Below are 11,516 nucleotides of genomic sequence, written 5' to 3'. Positions count from 1 at the left end.
TGGTGATTTACACCCTGCAATGTTTTATTAGAGTGATTTAAGACCCTTTGAGATTGCCTGGACTGCTGTGGAGTCAACATCTCAATAGAAAGAATCACACTGAGATCAAAATGGCTTCCTCATAGAAATGATGATCATAATGGAAGTGAATGAGGCACTCACATTCTCCACTTTCATAAGTTACTATAGCCCATTGTGTTAATGGATACTGTGCAGTTAGATGTTTTAATTCCCCAGTTCACATATGTTCACTAGTTCTGTTAACTCCTTGCATGGAGTAGCCGTATTTCTAAGTGAAGTTACTTGTGGTTTATATTTAAAAATAATAATCCATGTTCTACCATACAAGCCTCCATAATCTCATGTTTTAAAATCCATCTTTCAAATGAAACGGACATTTTAAATAATATCTTTCACACCAGAACTCTTTGCAGAATTACAATTTTTGAGCTCAAAGATCTAGCGTATGTAGCAGGAATCTATATGTTAAGATCTGAGTAAATTAGTGAAATCCCAAAAGACACCAACATTTCAACTATATGTTCCCTTCTAAAATGTAAGGATAGCTAAAATGATGGAAAATATGGTTTGTTAACATGTAGATCAGAGGCGATATTTCTGGTGGAGGAATATTTGTAGGACCTTGAGCTCCCAAAATTGGAGCCCCATTATGCTATTCGGTGTATGTATTCATAGTAAAATATAATCTCTATCCTGAAGACAAGATAGACAAAGGATCAGAGAAAGAAAATATTATGCCCATTTTACAGGTGGGGAATGGAGAGACAAACCAGTTAAGTGACTTGCCCAAGGTCAACCAGGAAGCTTGTGAGGAGCAGTGATTTGAATAGGAGATATAGGGATGCATAATGGCAAATGCTGTTTCCCTCCATAACAACTTTATTCTTGTTCTGCGTTTAGTTCATTTGCAACATGGTACAACAAAAATTCTATAGGAATGTGTGTGTAAGTTAGGCCTACTCGTGTGAGTAAGGCTTATAGGATCAAACCCCTTGCTTGAATCACTGTTGATACTTAATGGCCAATAGGTCTTCTTGTCTGATTGGTGAGCCTAAGTTTCCCATACTGTCAGGTTATCAAAATCAGAACATCATTAGAACTTGAGCTAAATAATAATAATAAAAGATAAACCAAGCTACATCCCTTGCAGAGTGTTATTTTCAGTAAAACAATAAAAAAGTATGAAATAGACAACTACAACAGCATCACAGAGCCTCTAACTATTATGATAAATAATGGCATTAAAGTCTTTATTGAAGATTTTTATTTCATGACCCCAGTGAAGTCAACAAATCACCTCGCATGCTTAAAGTTATGCATATGCTTTAAATACTTTTTTGGATTGGGGCTTTAGGGCTAGGTTATGCAGGTATTTAAAGGTATAAAGATGCAGCTAGGCATTCGGTGGGATTTTCAACAGTATCCAGAACCACAGTAAATCTCATAAATGGGAGTTAGACACCTATGCACTTTTGAAAATCACAGTAGGCATCTATCTGCATCGTTAGGCACCTCACTAGCTTTAAAAATGTTGGGTCTTAAGAGGCTAAACTTTATCTCTGATTTATATAATGTATAGCTTAGTTTGAGTTTCACTTCAGGAAAGCTATATGCAGAATCAAAATCCTTTGAGATTCAGCAAGAGTCGATGCAATGAAGGAAAAAGTGAAGACAAAGAAAACTATTCTTAAATTTAGGCTAGTTTTCTACCAGGACATAAATAAGACTGAAAACACTGGGCTAAATCCTTCGCTGGTGTAAATTGACACAGCTCTATTGACTTCAATGGAGCTGTATTGATTTGTACCAGCTAAGGATCTACCCCACTGTATATAACACATTTCTCAATGGAATTTAAGACCTTTAAGGTTACAGAAAATGGATTCTATAAAACTAAACCTAAAAGGTGTATTTTTTTCTCAGAGGATACAATTGTAACAAGCTTTACCTGATGGCAAAAATCCAATTATCGTAGTAAAGGTTGTGCACAGTTATTTCTTGCTTTGTGTCAAGGCAAACTGTAAAATGAGGTGTATAGGAAGTCTGTTATTCTGACGTTAACAATACACAGACTTATATTTTGTATCAACTTTTGTTAGAAAACAAAAACCAAAACAAAAAAGGAAGGATAACAGCATCAAGTGCTGCTGAAGAACTTTGATTATAGGGTTTTTTTTTAAATATATTTTTCAAGAATAGAAAAAAGAATCTTAGCACAGATGGATCAAATATATATTTTTTTATTTCAGGGCAGAAATAAAGTTATCTTTATCGCTATTGAATTTCTTGTCTTCTTTCAGATAGCTTGGTCTAGTTTTACATAAGGTACTATGTTGCTGTTTGCTTGGCTCATTTAAAACCCGGGGAAAAAAACCTCTACTCAGAACTAAAGGCTAAAGCAATTATTTTTAGCATTTCTTCACTTTCAGCAATAGAACAGTAGGGGTGGTAAAGAAAGATGACTTTTCCATTCCAAAGAATCCAGCTGTATCAAAAATGATACTGAGTAGAATCTGCAGCATATTGATAAGCTATATTTTTCCCTTTCTTTTGCACATTCCTTGTTTAAGTCCTTCCTGAAGGGATATCCCCGTGGAGTAGTAATTGTAAACTGTGCACCCACCACTAGACCCTTTGCTTTGGTATCCCACAAAGATCAGTTCTGTATAGGTTTATTTTCTACATGCAGCCATTAAGGAAACTGATAGATAACACAGACACAATTTGCCAGTAGTATGCAAATAACACACAGCTCTAGTTACCCTTCACTATATATGATCATTCCATACCACCAAGATAGTCCAGTGCTTGGATGAAGAACAGATCATTGAAGCTGAACTTAAGTGGAACCAAGGTTATGCTGGTGGGCAGAAGAATGCACTTTGAAGAATTTGTAGCCACAGTGAACCTTCTTTGCTTCAAGGTACAACACTAGGGCTTGTTGGAATTTTTCTTTTAATCAGAAAATGCTAATTCCTCTAAACGTTTTGGTTTCAATAAACTTCCGTGGAAACACAGGGAGGGTTCCAATGGAAATCTGCTTGGTTTTCTGTCAGCTTGCCTGGCAGGCTGCTCGAGCCCCCATGCCTTCCAGGGTCCATTGCTTTGGGGGTAGCCCCACCACATGGAAGGAGTCAGAGTCAGGGATTCCAGGCCTTTCAGGCTGTCTGCCACAGAGGCAGGAGCACAGAAGCTGTGGCACCAGCAGGGGATCTCAGGGGCTAGCCCTGGATTGAGTCCCTCAGAGTCTGGGGTGGTAACTGCTTCACTTTATTTCCAAAGTATCTAAACAAACTGGTCATTTTTTCTGAAATAAAAACCTTTTGGAATTTCCATTCCACAGGAAATTCCAAAATGTTTAGGTTTTGTTCCAAATCAGAAGGAAAACCTGTTTGAAATGTTGGACTTTCCTATAGAATTGAAATTCAGAGTTTCAACCAATACACACCCAGAACTCTCAGTCTGCTGTTTAGGAGGGCTCTTGGATTCCTCACTTAAACTTAGGTCTCATACAGCAGCATTTGTGGATAATATTTTCTATCATCTCCACTTTGCTAAGAGACTGTCCCATCTTGGTGAAAGATGACCTGGCCTCTCTTATACATGTTGTGTTACCTCTCATCTGGTCAACAGCAAGGCACTGTACCTGGAATCAGAGCAATCAGCTCTTAGGTAATGCCAACTAGTACAGAATACGGCAGCACATTTCCTCAAAAACACAGGATGCTGCAAGCACGTCAAACCTGTCCTCCACTGTACACTTGCTTCTGGTATATCAGGTTAAACATTTCAGTCTTTATCTTCAAGGCATTCAATGGCCTGGGCCCAGAACAGCTAAAAAAATCACAAAAGTTCGGCGATTAGGACAATGATCCACAATTCCATTCCTCAGGTACAATGGAGCTTTCTACTATAAGGGTAAAAGAGATCTGTGTGCAGGACACAGTTTTCTCAGGGGGCCAGCCAACCTGTAGAACCATTACAAACCTCACCATCTTTTGCCCCAAGTGTAAAGTGTGCTTCTGCAATCTGCCTTATCTATTATAAACACATAAGGTGACCGGATATCAAGTATGAAAAATCGGGACTAATTTTTTTCTCGTGTGTGTGGGGTGTGTGTGTGTGTTATAGTTGCACATAGAAAACATAGTCCCAAACACTGGGACAGTCTAGCTAATATCAGGACTTCTGGTCACCCTATAAACACATAGTAGCATATACATTAAAAAAATAATCTCTTCAAAAACACAACCTGATCAGAGTAACACATTCCATGGCTCACACAATTCTCCCCCCTGTGGAAAGGATCTGGGAAAAGAACAAATTTCACATGACAGATGTTAGTCACATGGCTTAATACACAACTGGAAAGCACTCAGATATGATAAGTATGAAAAGGACAATCTAAGAACCTAGACCAGGGGTTGGCAACGTTCGGCACGCGGCTCGCCAGGGTAAGCACCCTAGCAGGCTGGGCCAGTTTATTTACCTGCTGACACGGCAGGTTCGGCCGATCGCGGCCCCCACTGGCCGCAGTTCGCTGTCCCGGGCCAATGGGGGCAGCGGGAAGCCGTGGCCAGCACATCCCTCAGCACATTCCCGCTGCCCCCATTGGCCTGGGACAGCGAACTGCAGCCAGTGGGGGCCACGATCGGCTGAACCTGCCGCGTCAGCAGGTAAATAAACTGGCCCGGCCCGCTAGGGTGCTTACCCTGGCGAGCCGCGTGCCGAACGTTGCCGGCCCCTGACCTAGACAGAACAGAATTCCATCCAATTTTCTAGTTTCGTTTCTTCAGCAGAATATCCACAGAAATGTTCAGGGAACCACAATATTCTAGTGGCATAACACCCATTGTATGCTTTTATTTTTATAGAGAAGAGAAGATTTTCAGTTAGATATTATGAAAATAATCCACTTTTCACAATATTCGCTGTGTATTTACTTTCCCACCCGATCCCTTCATTGGAGGTTCTGTCTTATCTGAAATACTTGGAATCCATGGAACCAGAGGTACAAATCCCACCAGAACAGATAACCCCTTCATGATTCTATGTTAACTAAGTATGGTACCATGAAATCTGTCTTTAGAAAATACCTTAAAAACTAGGGAACTATCATAGAACCATAGTCCTTTTCTGCTCTACCTACCAGAAGCTTTAGGCAGTAATCTAGTCCACATTCCCTTTCCCATGAATAGGCAGTGTTTGAAAATAGACACTCAGTTGAGCAACCAACTTTGACCGATATCACTTGACATGACCTAATGAAGTGGATTTGAGGTTGATTTAATCAGAATTAAAATAAAAAGTAAAATAAAATAAGACACCCACCAAATAAGTCCTGTCCACTTCTGATTTGAATTGAAGTCATATGATCCTTAACATGCACCATTATAAATGAGCTTATTCAATTAGAAGGGCATTGGTGAATCAATTACATAACCTAATTAAACACAAAAGGACCACTTTCGCCAGTCATATTCATGCTCATGGAATAAGGTACAATTTAGTGTGAAAATGGGTTAACAGAAGTGGGACCAAGATAAAGGTACATCCTGTTTTCTACAGCTGGATAGGAGATCTACAAAAAGAGAACCAAGCACTCAAAGTCCTCTTCACAGCATGCACTTGATAGGTTCTGCAGATAGATTCTTCAAGGGCTGTGTCCACTTTAGTTTCTCGTTGTCCTGATCAGGAGCATAGAGGCAATCTTTTCTGGGCATTACAAGAGCACGTATTAGGAGGTGAACAAGCCACAATAAGCTAGGCTTGAGGTTCAGGTTCTGCTTTTGCTCAGTAACTATGTGGAATCCTGTCAAGGCTGAATCCCCACTCTGTCACGCCAAGCGCAGGAAGTAGGGGTCCGCAAGGATTTTAAAAATTAATATTTACCACTCCAGGCTTGTATTAAACTCCCAAGGTCACAGCTTCTCTCTGACGTTGGCTTGGTAAACGCTGCCACCACCCAAATGCAAAAAAACACCTTTGAACCCAGGAAGGAGCACTCAAGCCCTTTCAACCTCCTCCCTCCCCAGGGAAGAGCTGATAAAGAAAACAAAGGAAATTAGCTGTGGCTATCAGCTGATCAACCAACATGCACAAACCTCTTAGGACACCAAAAATCCAATCCTGTTCTTAAAAAAGAATTTTTTTATTAAAAACAAAAAGGGAAAAAAATACATCTGGAACTTAGGTTTTTTGCTAGCTCTTAAAAGAAACAATTACAAAAATTAAGCACCCAAAACAGCTTTCTTGGGGGTTCAGCTTAAAGGTTACAAGCAAACAAAAGCATCTGGGGTTAGCACAGAGAAGATCCACAAGCCTTAAAAAATAAACAGAAATAAACCTGATTGTGTCTAGCTGAACATTCTGATCTACTTACACATTTGGAGTTCAGATAAGTAGTTCTAGGTATGATCTGGCTTAAAGCTGCTTACAGCATTGCTGCTCTGTCCCTCCAGCCCAGAGAACAACAGACAAAGGGAAAGTTTCTTTCCCAAATTTAAAAGTTCTTGCCTTCCCATGGGCTCTTTTGGTCAGGTGCCCACTCCTTTCCTTTTACCTGTGGGCTTGTTAACCCTTTACAGGTAAAGCAAGCAGAGAACAGACACCAAGAGGGATTTTATAGCTAACTGGCTGGCTGGGTGTTCATAAATGGGGGCTGCCCTCTCCCCCTTCATTTATTACAAACCCTAAGTACTGTTTCCTACTACTGATGCTCCAGGAACAGATTCCTGAAAGGGTTGATCTCCTCGTGGGGGAGTTTTTGGTGCTGGCAACAGTGAACTAGCCAACATCTTCTAATGCAGCAGAATGTAATTATGTTTGCACTATAATGCATTTCATGATGCAAACACAAAGACAACGGGAGCCTCTTGTCTAAAAAGACGATGTTTGCTTTCAGTACCAGACTCAGATATCTACCGAACACTAATTCTTTTGGGCAATAACCTTAGTACTTTTACAGGTATGACAGTCAGACTGTTGGCACAGGACTGATATTTATTTCCTGAACCCAATCATCTAACCTAAGTCAGGGCTATAAAGGGTTATTTTCCATCCCATGAGAGGGGTCCTTCCAAAGACTAGTGGCTACTGTTTCAGTCCTTACCTTTGCCTATTTCCCATTTAGCCTAGTGGGAAATTTGCTCAAGTAATGGTGGCAGAGTTTGGCTTTAGAATTTAGAACAAGTTCATTCCTCAGATTGGAATTGTATAGACCCCTTGTTGTCAATCTACTTTCCAGACCCATGTGCCTCAATTACTTTTACTGACTAGATTGTCTTACTCTCTGCAGCTGTGACTATTCCATGCTCCAGTTCCAGAGATTTGTTACATAGTAATGCAAGTAAAGTCTAGTAACGAAAGCATAGTAGCTTATGCTCAATATTTGCATCCTCTGTAGCCCAAACCTCTACAACTAAGGCATTTATCTTTCACTCCATCCAGTTTACCCTGTTCTTTTAGAGGTCTCTGTCACAGAGCCCTGGTAAAGCTGAGTCTGCTGGTTACTCACCAGGATGCTACGTCTGTGTCCCACCACACTGGACCCAAGTTTCCCTTGGTCTATGTATGCTGCAGCATTCTGATTTTCCTTGGCTTTTCCAGCACACTTCCTAAGCACAGGCTGGCTGGCTGTTATCCCTTCACAGAACTGGGGTCTCACAGCCCAGCCAAAGACCCCCAGAACCAGTGTTGACCTCCCATATTCATAAGTAACTTAAGCACACCCTCTCCGAGACCTCCAGCCTCCTAGGCAGTCTGGGATTACAATTCACCTCTTCAGGGACATAGGATAGGTGCATGACATCACATACCACACACAACACAGGCATTGAAAGGTTTCTAAATACATTTACTCTTTACTTTCAATAGGACACACAGTTCCAGACAAAAATAATAAGATACCTATGTGCATTTCCCTGCTGGGTTCCTCACCACTCTGGAGAATTCTTTGGGCTTGGGTCAGAATCTTCTGGAATATCCTGGATTCCCTCCTCATGGGTTTTCCTCTAAATCAGGAAGTCCCTGCAGCCAGTACCCTTCTGCTCTCTCCCCAAAAATGGCAGGTAAGAGCACCTCTGTTTTATAACCTCCCATCCCCTTTGTCAGGTGACCCTTTGGTCAGCCTTGGCAGGTGATTCAAGTCCCTCCCATAGTATCTGTTGCTTAACTATATCCCTTCCCCCAGGCAGCTTAGACTTAAAAAACTGCTGTAACCTAGGTGGCAATAATCTCTTTGTCTAAGGCTGCTTTATTTGAATGGACAATTGTCAGAGTTTAATAACCCTCCATTGTTAGCCCTATGTCAGTTGCAAGAATTTCTCCTGTGGGCTTTACCTCACTGTGGAGGCAGAAGACAGCAGAACAGACAAACAAGCTCCACATTCAAAATGGAGTTTGCAGTCTGACACAGACACACTGTGTTCCCCTATCAACCAGAATTCATGAGCTCTGCATGGTCAGATTCCCCTGAATCGCAGGCTCAATTTGTGATTGCTGCCTCTGTTGAGACCCAATCATAATTTTATTTTATAGTCTTATTATTAACAGCTGGTTTAAACACATGTAAGTATACTGCTAACATTTCCTGATTTTTGTTAACTAAAACCCTTGGGAGAAAACACCTTTGGCAGGAAAACAAAGAGAGTGGAGAATCTATATTAAAAGCAAAACTCCATAAGAAAAAGGAGAGTAGATATTAGTGACAAATGACCTCTCCAACTCACTGTGTTTTCAATATACAAACTATTGTAAATTGTATGTAGTCTAGGTTAAGTTGCAGCCTGCACTCACACAGTATGTATATATTTTCATATTCAACATCATGAACTCTTGAGTTTCTTGTGGTTTTTTTTTTAAATTCATTTGCTAGTAACCGTATCTACATCAGTGCTGCTGAGTGCCAGTATAATGTACTGGAAAAATTGTCACTGCTTTGGCAATTAATGTAGATAGAGAGAGAGAAAAATGTGAGGATATTAACAGATTAATCTCGGATCCTTTTCAACAACATTTTAGGTAAAATGACACGCTGAGTTTATTCCATCCAATGTTAGATCAGTGCCCTCTACTGATCATTTGTTAGATTAAGCTATACACAAGGTCTTTGTGCTCATTTAATACAGCAACTGTTTCACAATCCCAAATGCAGTCTGAGTGGGCACAACTTTAACGTTAGAGAAAGAAATCTTATTCATTTTTAACCCTAAATCCCCTTTGTTTTGGCAGAACTACAGCTTACAGAGAAGTTTAGGGCCAAAGCTATAGACGAAGATTGTTAATTAAGAAGAAAGAAAACAGCTCTTTACACATATTATGGTTGAAATTTATGGCAGCAGCAAAGGCTCTTCTGCTTGCTGCCTCATTGTTAGAAATTGCTTGTTTTTCTCTCTGTGAATAATCAAAGTGAAAGATGCAATCTTAGCATTTTAGGAGTACATACGGGGAAATGAAATCAGGCTAAAAGGTCAGCTTCTGATACCTTTGCTCACCATGAGGTGTTCCTTACTTTGCAAACAGTCCTATTTGATTACAGTTGGATTACTCATGGAGTAAGGTCCCACTCAAGGTGGGTATGACTGGCAGATTGAAGCCCTGAGTGAATAAATTAAAGGACAGGAATAAATGATCAAGAACTCAGTTAGAAGATAGTTGCATATCTCCTTTTATTCTTGACTGAAGCAAAATGTAAATTAAATGCAGTGCACTTTACAGCAGTGTTTCCCAAATAGTGGGTCATGAACACATTTTAGACAGGTTCCAGGAAGGGGTTGGGGGTTGGTGAGCAAGCCTGCCCTGCAATCACCCCACAGCAGTGGCCCATCTCCCTGCTCCAGGTGTTTTGACCTGGCTCACAGGATTGTGGCTCTACTCACTCCATTTTGGCCAAGCCACGCCTCTCTTATGACAGAGGGGTGACCAGGCCAAACCTGCAGCCCTGTGCAACACCCAAAGCAGGGAGATGGGTTCTGGCTCCTGCCCCATAGGACAGTTGTTATTGCAGGGTGAGTTTGCTCTCTAAACTCCCCCCCGTGACACTCCTCTGCACCAAGCCAAGATTCTGGCTACACTGCTGGGGTGAGGGTTCTGCTGTGGATGGTCGGTGCCCCCTTTGGCAGGGTGATAAGGAGGCGGTGGTCATTAGAGGAGGACCCTGGCCTATTATTTTGTGGCCCCGGTCACAAATTTGGACCTTGCTTTACAGGATTGGCTCTTCCACATTTATAATTTTGTACCCATCAAGTATTATACAGTTGGTATCGTTTGTCTTAAACATAGTGGTAGCATTGGTGGAAGATTTTCTGTAGATGATATTTAGGTATCTTTACATGCTACGTCATCTAATACTTTAGATGCAGCCCGACAATATCTCAGCTAAAAGGTAATGTAATGCTAGGGGATGCCTGCAGAAGTTGGACCCAATCCTGCAACAGACAGCACACGCTGAGACCACACAGAGCCCCAGAGAAGCCAGCTATAGGAGCAAGGCTTTATTATCCAAAAATAGTAAGAGATGGAAGGAACTGTGAGAGCTAAGAGAGGAGAAATTGGAACTATATGAAGAGAAGGGCAATAGCATATGCTCAGATATTGCCTGCAAGGAAGGGACAATTGCACCACAAAGATTTTTAAAACCAGGGGTAGCAGGCTGTTGTAGTTGTTTTTGTTTTTAAAAAAGGTTGTTTAAGGATTCTTTTTATATTATTTATTTTCTATTTATCACTAGTTTAAACTTCCAGCCTGGCAGACCACATGGAACTCACAAATGTGACCAGCAAATTCAAATGTGACAAGGATGACAGCAAAGAGAGATCATTATTATTTTTCAGGGAGAAAATTTTTAAAATAAATACTGGAAGCTGTATTACTGAATTCAGCTCAGACTTTCAACTCTCCATATTTTCTATGGATATTAGCGATAAAACATTTTCAAAATGGTTGTGTGTGTATTTTTATATATATATAATTCTTCTAGTCCTACAGTTAGCAATTTGGGCTCTCGATGAGTGTTTCAGAGTGGGCATATCGTATGATACATCATTTCATTTTAGAGTGTTCCAAAGCCCTGTAGCGTGAAGCTACATAATCCATTTTGCCATGATATCAGTAACATATTACAATGTTCAAAGCAGAGTCCTTTACACACAGTCTGTTGAATATCCCTGGCTATCCTCAAAGGTATTTAATCTTAAAATTTAGCTAGAAGATGGAGAGTGGGCTCCTGTTCATATTATTCATGAATATTTCCATTCTCCAGCTAGCCACACTTGTACAGTATTTCTAGCAGGTCAGTTGGCACAATTCTACATTCTGCATGATTAAACTCTAGATGCATATATCATAAATAAATGTTTGCAGTGCTCATCCAATAATCAAACAATTAATGATGGCTTGGTTAAGGGGCATAGGCAGACAGCTGATAATTACATAGTCTGATTATAATAATTTAAAATAGCAAGCAAATATACATAAAAATGTGCAAAGCATGATTA

General features: G+C 40.4%; 1 long non-coding RNA gene across 1 annotated transcript; it reads right to left on the bottom strand.

Annotated features, from left to right (window-relative positions):
* Positions 1-1,321: 1,321 nt before the first annotated feature.
* Positions 1,322-8,429, bottom strand: LOC135972914 (uncharacterized). Its single transcript, XR_010589533.1, has 3 exons — positions 7,930-8,429; positions 4,274-4,329; positions 1,322-3,855 (listed from the first exon to the last, which is right to left on the bottom strand). It is a non-coding gene; the product is annotated as an uncharacterized LOC135972914 (long non-coding RNA).
* Positions 8,430-11,516: the final 3,087 nt, after the last annotated feature.

Source organism: Chrysemys picta, chromosome 7 (assembly GCF_011386835.1).
Source record: "Chrysemys picta bellii isolate R12L10 chromosome 7, ASM1138683v2, whole genome shotgun sequence".
In the NCBI taxonomy this organism is placed as follows: domain Eukaryota; kingdom Metazoa; phylum Chordata; order Testudines; family Emydidae; genus Chrysemys; species Chrysemys picta.
Note: the sequence above shows the minus strand (reverse complement) of the source record. Positions and strands in the feature narration are given on the sequence as shown.